General features: G+C 38.4%; 1 non-coding gene across 1 annotated transcript; it reads right to left on the bottom strand.

Annotated features, from left to right (window-relative positions):
* Positions 1–308: 308 nt before the first annotated feature.
* LOC127747845 (small nucleolar RNA R71) lies at positions 309–412 on the bottom strand. Its single transcript, XR_008009792.1, has one exon. It is a non-coding gene; the product is annotated as a small nucleolar RNA R71 (small nucleolar RNA).
* Between the last annotated feature and the right edge of the window lie 11,353 nt (positions 413–11,765).

The raw sequence follows: 11,765 nt of genomic DNA on the forward strand, positions 1-11,765 counted from the left end.
TCCCTACCATTGGAGCAAACAATTTTGAGCTGAAACCTCAACTAGTTGCTCTAATACAACAGAACTGCAAATTCCATGGGCTTCCATTAGAAGATCCCTACCAGTGTTTAACTGAGTTCTTACAGATCTGTGAGACTGTAAAAATGAATGGAATAGATCTTGAAGTCTACAGGCTTATGCTTTTTCCTTTTGCTGTAAGAGACAGAGCTAGAACATGGTTGGATTCACAACCTAAGGATAGCCTGGACTCATGGGATAAGCTGGTCGTGGCCTTCTTGGCTAAGTTCTTTCCTCCTCAAAAGCTGAGCAAGCTTAGAGTGAATGTTCAAAACTTCAAACAAAAAGATGGTGAATCCCTCTATGAAGCTTGGGAAAGATACAAGCAGATGACCAAAAGGTGTCCTTCTGGCATGCTTTCAGAGTGGACCATTCTGGATATATTCTATTATGGTCTATCTGAATTCTCTAAAATGTCACTGGACCATTCTGTAGGTGGATCCATTTACCTAAAGAAAAAGCCTGCAGAAGCTCAAGAACTTATTGACATGGTTGCAAATAACCAGTTCATGTACACTTCTGAGAGGAATTAAGGCACACGGCTATCCTTTTGTAACAATGGAGAGGAAGCATGAAAAGCTTCTCTCAGTACAGTGTCAAACAAAGCCCCCACAGTCAAACTCTAAGTTTGGTGTTGGGAGGCCACAACCAAACTCCAAGTTTGGTGTTGAAGCCCCACAACCAAACTCTAAGTTTGGTGTTGGGACTATACAACATTGACCTGATCACCTGTGAGGCTCCATGAGAGCCCACTATCAAGCTATTGACATTAAAGAAGCGCTTATTGGGAGGCAACCCAATTTTTATTTATCTAATTTTATTTTTTATTTTATTGTTATTTTATGTTTTATTAGGTTCATGATCATGTGGAGTCACGAAAAAATACTAAAATTAAAAACAAAATCAAAATAGCAGAAGAAAAATCACACCCTGGAGGAAGGACTTACTGGCGTTTAAACGCCAGTAAGGAGCATCTGGCTAGCGTTCAACGCCAGAACAGAGCATAGATCTGGCGTTGAACGCCAGAAACAAGCAGCATCCTGGCGTTTGAACGCCAGGAATATACCCTGAGGAAAGCTGGCGCTGAACGCCAGAAACAAGCATATAACTGGCGTTCAACGCCATAAACATGCTGCAATTGGGCGTTGAACGCCCAAAATAAGCATCACTTCGGCATTTAAACACCAGAATTGCATGCAAAGGCGTTTTACATGCCTAATTGGTGTAGGGATGTAAATTCTTGACACCTCAGGATCTGTGGACCCCACAGGATCCCCATCTACCCCAACTCACCTTCTCTCTTCTTCACCAATCACCTCAATCTCTCTTTCTTATCACCTCTTCACCACTCATATCCATCCATCTCTTTCCCACCCAATCCCACCCATATGGCCGAAACATACACATCTCTCCCTCTCCTCCATATCTTCTTTTCCTTCCATTCTTTCTTCTTTGCTCGAGGGCGTGCAACATTCTAAGTTTGGTGTGGTAAAAGCATAGCTTTTTTTGTTTTTCCATAACCATTGATGGCACCTAAGGCCAGAGAAACCTCAAAAAAAAAAAAAAAAGAGAAAAGGGAAGACAAAAGCTTCCACCTCTGAGTCATGGGAGATGGAGAGATTCATCTCAAGGGTTCATAGCTCAATAGCAAAGCATTTGACTGCAAATCAAGAGATCCCTGAGATACCTCAGGGGATACATTTTCCTCCACACAATTATTGGGAGCAACTAAGGATAAGAGCACCAAAATCACTAGGGATCATGCAACAAAGGCAAGGAAGAGACATAGAGGAGCTCAAAGCACCATTGGTCCTTCAAGAAGGCGCCACCATCACTAAGGTGGACTTATTCCTTGTTCTTATATTTTTCTGCTTTTTTGATTTTATGCTATATTTTTATTTATGTTTGTGTCTTTATTACATGATCATTAGTATTTAGTAACTATGTCTTAAGGCTATGAATAATTCCATGAATCCTTCACCTCTCTTAAAAAAATGTTTTTAATACAAAAGAACAAGAAGTACATGAGTTTCGAATTTATCCTTGAATTTAGTTTAATTATATTGATGTGGTGACAATACATTTTGTTTTCTAAATGAATGCTTGAACAGTGCATATTTTTGATCTTACTTGGCGTTCAACTCCAAAAGAAGCCTCTTCGCGTGTAAAGTTCAAGCTCAGCCCAAGCACACACCAAGTGGGCCCCGAAAGTGGACTTCTGCATCAATTACTTACTTCTGTAAACCCTAGTAGCTAGTCTAGTATAAATAGGACATTTTACTATTGTATTGAACATCCTAGATTGTATTTTTGATCCTGCGATCACGTTTAGGGGACTGGCCATTCGGCCATGCCTGAATCTTCATCACTTATGTATTTTCAACGGTGGAGTTTCTACACACCATAGATTAAGGGTGTGGAGCTCTGCTGTACCTCAAGTTTTAATGCAATTACTACTATTTTCTATTCAATTCAGATATTCCTATTCTAAGATATTCGTTGCACTTCAACATGATGAATGCGATGATCCGTGACACTCATCATCATTCTCACCTATGAACGTGTGACTGACAACCACTTCCGTTCTACCTTAGACTGGGCGCATATCTCTTGGATTCCTTAATCAGAATCTTCGTAGTATAAGCTAGATTGATGGCAGCTTTCATGAGAATTCGAAAAGTCTAAACCTTGTCTGTGGTATTCCGAGTAGGATTCCGGGATTGAATGACTGTGATGAGCTTCAAACTCGCGATTGTTGGGTGTGTTGACAAGCGCAAAAGAATCAAGGGATTCTACTCCAACATGATCGAGAACCGACAGATGATTAGCCGTGCCGTGACAGAGCATTTGGACCTTTTTCACTGAGAGGATGGGATGTAGCCATTGACAACGGTGATGCCCTACATACAGCTTTCCATGGAAATGAGTAAGAAGGATTGGATGAAAGCAGTAGGAAAGCAGAGATTCAGAAGGAGCACAGCATCTTCATACGCCTATCTGAAATTCCCATCGATGATTTACATATGTGTTTCTATCTTTATTTTCTGTTTATTTACTATTAATATTTGAAAACTACATAACCATTTATTATCCGCCTAACTGAGAATTACAAGATGACCATAGCTTGCTTCATACCAACAATCTCCGTGGGATCGACCCTTACTCACTTAAGGTTTATTACTTGGACGACCCAGTGCACTTGCTGGTTAGTTGTGCGGAGTTGTGACTATGTGTGATTCACGTTTGAGAGCGCTACCAAGTTTTTGGTGCCATTGTTGATGATCACAATTTCGTGCACCAATATGTTAGTATGTTACTTTAATCACAACTTATCCTTATTGTTGAAAATTTTGTGTGTTCTAAATTTTTGCTTCTGATGTCATTATAGTTGCGGATTACTAGATTAGAACTTACAAGTTAATTAAAAAGCATTTACTTTGTGAAGTTTTAATTATAAAAATGAAAAAATTATTATATGAAATGGTAAAATTCTAAATTTTATTAGTTTCGAAAATATTGAATTTTATTAGATAAACTACGGTCAAATGTAAAAATCGTGACTATAGATAAGGCTCTGGTCACAGTTTTAAAGAAGAGTGACTGTAGATAAGCTATGGTCACGGTAAAAACTGTGACCATAGATAAGGCTATAGCCACTGTTTTAAAGAGGGGTGACCAAAGATAAGCTATGGTCACGGCAAAAACCGTGACCATTGATGATTGAATTTTTGACGGTTTAGAATTTTTACCAATGAAATCTCGTTGTAAAGTATAGTCTCTAAACCAACAATAATCCTTTCATACAAAAATTTGTTTGTCACAAGTACAAACCCCTAAAATCTATAAACCGAAGTATTTAAACCTCGGGTCATCTCTCAAAGGACTTGCAGGGTAGTGTTCTTGTTATTGGTTGTTTATTTTGTGGTTTTGAATGAGAAACATGAAAAGTAAATGGAAATGAGACTTTATTAACAAAACGGTCTTGGCAAAGTTCGATGGTCAAGGACCTATATCATTATCACTAACCACAATCATGATATTTTCAAGGATCAATCTCACTAAGTCATCCTCTAACTAATAGCAAAGGAAAGTCAAGTGAGTTATATCAATCCAAGTCCATAAATCCTAGTTCCCACTAATTGAATTAATGAAAGCTAGAGTCAATGGCTATCAACTATCAATCACTTGGATATTAGTAACTCAAGAGCTCCTAAGTTATCTTCCCAAGCCAAGAACATAAAATTCTACTTTAACATCCTCCCAAGCATCATCAAACACTTGGAAAGTACAAAAGAAAAGTATAGTAAATCACAACAAGAATGAATTCTAACAACAATTGAATGTAAAGAATTAACAACAACAATCAAGGAAATCACAATTATCATGAATTACCTCAAATTGCATTATTGAAAGAAAACAAAAGAACAAGAATATATTCACAACAAAGTGGAGAATTACAAGAATTGAAATACAAAACTAGAGAGAAGGAGAGTAAATGAGTAAGAATTGATAGAGGAAAAGTAAATCAAAGCATGAATTAAACCTAGATCTAAGAGGAGAGATTAACCTAAACCTAATCCTAATTCTAGAGAGAAGTTAGAGCTTTTCTCTCTAGAAACTACTTCTAAACTAATCCTAATGTGTATGAATGTAAAAAGTGATAGAATGTGATGGAATGATGATATTACCTTCAATCCTTGGTTCTTTAAAGCACTTTGGCACCAAACTTGGTTGTGACTGGGCCCCACAGCTTCCAGAAATCGCTGGGCATATTTTCTATTTAAAAGTCATGTGCGGCCATCGGTGCGGACGCGCACGGTACACGTACGCGTCCTTGGTCGATTTCGCAATGTGCACGCGAGCGCCTTGTGCGCGTGCGCGTCCTTGGCCGAGATTACTTCTTTGGTTTTTTTATGCTTCTCTCCACTTGCATGCTTCCTTCCTTGCTCCTTTGATCCATGCCTAGCCTATTTTAACCTGAGATTACTAGCAAACACATCAAGGCATCTTATGGAATCAAGGATGAATTGAAATTACCAAATTGAAGGCTTAAAAAGCATGTTTTTACATTCAAGAACAAATATGGGAGAGATTACAAAATCATGCTAATTCATCAGCTAAATGTAAGAAAAGGTTAACAAAATACTCTAAATTCAACACAAGATAAACTCTAAAAATGGGGTTTATTAACCATAGATAAGGCTATGACCATAGTTTTAAGGTAGGGTGACCATAGAGGCTACGTCACGGTGAAAATCGTGACCATAGATAAGGCTATGGTCACAATTTTAAGGAGGGGTGACAATAGATAAGGCTATGGTCACGGTTTTAAGGAGGGGTGACCATAGAGGCTATGGTCACGGCAAAAACCGTGACCATAGATAAGGCTATGGTCACTGTTTTAAGGACGGGTGACCATAGAGCTATGATCACGGTGAAAACCGTGACCATAGATAAGGCTATGGTCATAGTTTTAAGGAGGGTTGGCCATAAAGGCTATGGTCACAGTTTTTAGGAGGGGTGGCCATAGAGGCTGTGGTCACAGTAAAAACTATGTCCATAGATAAGGCTATGGTCACGGTTTTAAGGACGGGTGACCATAAATAAGGCTATGGTCACGGTTTTAAGGAGGGTTGGCCATAGATGCTATGGTCACTGTGAAAACCGTGACCATAGATAAGCCTATAGTCACAGTTTTCAGGAGGGGTGACCAAGGAGGCTGTGGTCACGGTGAAAAAACATGGCCTAAAGTGTCAGAATTTGAAAATTGTAACTGTGATCATAGAAACTGGTGTATGCGTATGCAAAACCCCATAACTTTTTGTACAAAAGCAGTACCAGCAAGTGCACAGGGTCGTCCAAGTAATACTTGAGCGAGTCAGGGTCGATCCTACTAGGATTGTGGCTTGAAGCAAGCTATGGTTGTCTTGCAGATCTTAGTCAGGCAGATTAGAAGGAGTTGTATTATGTAAACCTTGAATGATTATATGTCATAAATGCTTGAAAGGGGTAAAACCAATTGGATTAACTAATAAGAATTATATGCTGGGGATAGAGTTGAGAGTTGGAGTTGCTTTTATCTTTCTGAATTAACTCTGGTACTACTATCCTCTTTGCTTATAAATGATCTTCTTCTATGGTAGGCTGTAAGTGATCAAAGCCATTGCCCATGGTCATTAATCTCTTCTGCTATAAAATGAATGCCAGGGCCCTTGGTCATTCAATCCAACGGAGGGTGAAATGCTTAGCAAATCATTCTCCTGGCGATCCTACTCAAAATGCTATAGACAAGGTCGAATCTTCCAGATCAGAGAACACTGATTCTTTGGAATCTAGCGTATTCCACGGAGACCTTAATCTCTCCAGAGATTGGCTGAACTAGTGTCTCGAGAAGTCCCCAATGAAATTGTGGATTAACCGTATGAGAGATGTATAAACATAGCTGTTGGCTCGTGCTTTTTTTCTAGGTACTTACACGAACCCAAGTAGACGTGGGTGTTTGTCAGGCACGTTCATCTTAATGTGATGAACAGAGCCAATTTGTCAGATCGTCCTATTCACCACGACGAAGATCGGGATATACATCTTAGAGATAGATCAAACATGGATCGAAGAAGAAATAATAGTACTTTTATTAATTTATAATACTCAGCAGGGCTCCTCTTCTCAACCTATGGGTTTTAGAAACTCATCTGAGGTAAAAACACAAAGTAAACAAAAATAATGAGAAAAAATGATGTATGTTGTCCAAATGACATGAATAAAATCCCTTATATACTAAGCTAATGACTAGTAAGGGTACAATAGTCTTTGTAGTGCTAAAATTCACTTCTGGGGCCCACTTGGTATGTGTTTGGGCTGAGCTTGATGAGATCCACGTGCTATGAGGTCTCTTGGATGTGGAACGCCAGCTAAGGAGTGATCTCTGGGCTTTTGGACGTTGGGCTCTGCTTCCTTGGGCACTGGACGCCAGAAAAGGTCAAGAAGCTGGCGTTGGACGTCAGTTTTGGTCCTTTTACTCCAAAACAATGTATGAACTATTATCCATTGCTTGAAAGCTCTAGAAGTCAGCTTTCCATAGCCATTGCGAACACTCTAATAGGACTTCTGTAGCTCTAGAAAATATATTCTGAGTGCAGGGAGGTCAGATCTGGACAGCATCTGTAGTGCTTTCTCTGTCCCTGAATCAGACTTCTATTCCAGCTCCTCAAATTCAGCTAGAAAATACCTGAAATGGTACAAAAACAAACAAACTCAAAGTGAAATCCAAAAATGTGAATTTAACACTAAATCCTGTAAAAGCTTAATAAAAACTATGTAAAACCTATTAAAAACTACATGAAAACTATGCCACAAAGCGTATAAAATATTGGCTCATCACAACACCAAAATTAAACTGTTGCTTGTCTCCAATGAACTAAAAATAAAATAGGATGAAAAGAAGATTAGGACGCAATAAATTTATGAGTCTTCAATGAAGCTCGGTTTCAATTAGATGAGCGAGACTTAGTAGCTTTTTGCTTTTGAATAGTCTTGGCATCTCACTATCCATTGAAAATCAGAATGGCTGGCATCTTTAGGAACTTAGAATTCAGATGATATTACTGATTTTCCTAGTTCAGCTCTTTTTGATTCTTGAACACAGCTTTCAGAGTCTTGGTCGTGACCTTAAGCACTCTGTTTTCTAGTATTACGACCGGATACCCTCATGCCACAGTCACTTTAACTCAGTGAACCTTTTCAGATTGTGACTCAGCTTTGCTAGAGTCCCCAGACTGAGGTGTCTAGAGTTCTTAAGCACACTATTTTTGCTTTGGACCACGACTTTAACCACTCAGTCTCAAGCTTTTCACTTGACACCTTCATGCCACAAGCACATGGTTAGGGATAGCTTGATTTAGACGCTTAGGCCAAGATTTTATTCTTTTAGGCCCTCCTATCCACTGATACTCAAATCCTTGGAACCCTTTACTCTTGCCTTTTGAATAGAAGAACTATATATATTTTCATGCAAGCCTCTTCTTTTTGCTGCATTTTCTTGCTTCAAGAATCAAATTTTGAATTTTTTGGACCATCAATAATATTTTTCCTTTTTTCTTATTCTTTCAAGAGCCAGCATCATAAAATTCAACTTCAAATATGCAGTGTTTATTCTTTCATTCAGAAAACTAAAGTAATGTAACCCAATCAAATTAATGTAGCTATTCTTTATTGGAAAACTCAAAAATCTATGCATCTTTATTTCTTCTAAAAAAATCTACTATTTTATTCATGTTCAATGATGATAAGAGGAATAATTTATAGCTAATTGGAAAATTAAAAATTAATTTATTACTACTAATGCTTATGTAATCCTAAAAATTAAAAGACATAAAATAAAAATTAAAAATAAAAATAAAGACTTAATTACTACTAGTGATCATGCAACCTAATTATGAATTAGAATAACATAAATATGAAAAACTGGAATTAGAATAGTCACAAAGTTGAAACTCAACAACCTTCAGCTTGTGGGGTGTTGTTTTCTTCAGGTTGTGGGATGCATGGCTCTTCAACTTGAGGGGGCGCATGGTTCTTCAGCTTGAGGGGCCCTGGGCTCTTCAGGAGAGAGCTTCTGGCGCTTCAGCTCCTCAAGCTCACGCCCTTGCTTCTCTTGCTCTTTGATTAGTTTGCAAATCATGCTAGTTTGATCTTTCTGCTCCTCTCTGAGCTGTTCCAACGTGCTCAGTAAGTGAATTACAGACGCCTTCAGCTGTTCCCAGTATTCCATTGGAGGGATCTCTTGGGAATGTTCGGGTTCTTTCCTCTTTAGGTTATCATCTTCTATCTTGGAACTCTCCATCACCTGCTTGGTGATTGGTTTTTCCACTGGAATAAAGTTGTTCACTTGGATCAAAACCTTAGCCTCTTGGCATAGGTGAAAGATGAGATTTGGAAAAGCCAGCATGCTCTAGTGGAATCTCTGTTTGATAGCATGAAAATCTCACGGGGGATTAATTGGTGGACTTCCACCTCATTCCCAATCATGATGCAGTAAATCATTACTGCTATGTCAATATTGACTTCAGAGCAGTTACCTGTGGGGAGTATAAAATACCCAATGAAGTCTAGCCATCCTCTAACAACAGGCTTGAGGTTCGCCTTTTTTAGCTAGCATGGCTCTCCTTTGGTATTTTCAATCCATTGGGTTCCAGGCAGGCATATGTCCTCTAGGACATGATCTAGCTTTTGGTTGGTGATGAGCGGATAATTTATACTCTTTTTGGCATTATTTTTACATAGTTTTTAGTATGTTTTATTCACTTTTTATTATATTTTTATTAGTTTTTACGCAAAAATTATATTTCTGGACTTTACTATGAGTTTGTGTGTTTTTATTTGATTTCAGGTATTTTCTGGCTAAAATTTAGGGACCTGAGCAAAAATCTGATTCAGAGGCTGAAAAAGGACTACAGATGCTGTTGGATTCTGACCTCCCTACACTCGAAATAGATTTTCTGGAGCTACAGAAGCCCAATTAGAGCTCTCTTAGTTGCGTTGGAAAGTAGACATCTTGGGATTTCCAGAAATATATAATAGTCCATACTTTGCTTGAGTTTTGATGACGCAAACTGGCGTTTAACGCCAACTTTCTACCCTATTCTGGCGTTAAACCCCAGAACTGGGATAAAAGCTGGAGTTAAACACCCAAACTGGAACAAAAGCTGGAGTTAAATGCCAAGAATAGGCTATGCACGTGAAAGCTTCATTGCTCAGACCAAACACACACCAGGTGGGCCTCGGAAGTGGATTTCTGCACTATCTATCTTAGCTTACTCATTTTTTGTAAACCTAGGTTACTAGTTGAGTATAAAAACTACTTTTAGATATTCATTCAGCACCTCATGAAATTTTACATCTGAATTTGTATCTTCTATGGAATGAGTCTCTAAACCCCATGGTTAGGGGTGAGGAGCTCTGCTGTGTCTCGATGGATTAATACAATTACTTCTGTTTTCTATTCAATCACACTTGATTCTATTCCAAGATATTCACTCGCAATTAAACATGATGAATGTGATGATCTGTGACACTTATCACCATTCTCAACCTATGAACGTGTGCCTGACAAACACTTCTGTTCTACCTTAGATTGAATGTTTATCTCTTGGGTTTCTGGTTCACGAGTTTGACTGCCTCTCCTGACAACAGAATGCTCAATCCATGAGACCAGAGTCTTCATGGTATAAGCTAGAATCAATTGGCAGTATTCTTGAGATTCAAAAAGTCTAAACCTTGTCTGTGATATTCCGAGTAGGATCTGGGATGGGATGACTATGAAGAGCTTCAAACTCATGAACGTTGGGCGTAGTGACAGACATCAAAGGATCACTGGATTCTATTCCAGCACAAGTGAGAACCTACAGATGATTAGCCATGTATATAGACCTTTTTCACTGAAAAGATGGATGGTTGCCATTGACAACGGTGATCCACCAACATACAGCTTGCAATAGAAGGAGCCTTACGTGCGTGAAGAAGAAGACAGTAGGAAAGCAGAGATTCAGAAGATAGAGCATCTCCAAAACTCCAACCCATTCTCCATTACTACATAACAAGTGTTTATTTCATGTTCTTTTATTTTTCGTAATTAAAACTAAGAACCATTATTGATATCCTGACTAAGAATAATAAGATAACCATAGCTTGCTTCAAACCGACAATCTCCATGGGATCGACCCTTACTCATGTAAGGTATTACTTGGACGACCCAGTGCACTTGCTGTGTGGAAACGATCCAACACAAAACTCACCGGCAAGTGTACCGGGTCGCATCAAGTAATAATAACTCACATGAGTGAGGTCGATCCCACAGGGATTGAAGGATTGAGCAATTTTAGTTTAGTGGGTGATTTAGTCAAGCGAATCAAGTTTTGGTTGAGTGATTTGTGTTTAACAGAAATTAAATGACAGTAAATGTAAATGGGGAAGGGAAAAGTGCAGTAAATTGAAGAACAGAATTTTTAAATGTGCAGAATCTTAAAGAGCAAGAAAGTAAATGACTGAAACTTAAAGTGCAAGAAAATTAAATTGCGGTAACTTAAATGCAAGAAAGGTAAATGGCTTGAATATAAAAGGGAATTGAGGAATGGGATTGCAAGATATAAACAAAGCAGAAGTAAATTGCAACAAGAGATTGAGCAGAATTTAAATTAGAAGCAACAAGCACTCAAACAGAATTGAAAGGAGATGCTGCAGAGGTTCACAGAAGAACCCAAAATGAGTTGTGATCTCAGGATCCCAAGGGCTTAGGTAGCAGAGCCTAAAACCCAATTTCCTTCCCAGATCTGAATTAACTAAGCAATTAACAGAAAGTTAAAGATGAAGCAGTAGAAGAACAGATTTGGAATTCAATTATGCAGAAAATAAAATGCAAAGAGCTTGAATGGGAATTGGGACAGAATTTCCCCAATTTCACACACCCAATACTCAGAAAACAGAAGAGTAGAATTGCCCAAGGGAAATGAGGAAGAAGATCTGCCAATTCTTCCTTGATCCTCTTAGTGCTCGGTCAATTCTCTCAAGAAAGCTCAAAGACAAAATTCCAAAGCTCAAAATGAAAGCAAAAATTCAAAAGCTTAAAGTAAAGGTAGCTAAAAGTCCTAATTACATCAAACTAACTCCTATTTATACACTTTCTATTCTTGGATTTTGGGATTTGGATGGGC

Source organism: Arachis duranensis, chromosome 5, assembly GCF_000817695.3.
Source record: "Arachis duranensis cultivar V14167 chromosome 5, aradu.V14167.gnm2.J7QH, whole genome shotgun sequence".
NCBI classification, from domain to species: Eukaryota; Viridiplantae; Streptophyta; class Magnoliopsida; order Fabales; family Fabaceae; genus Arachis; species Arachis duranensis.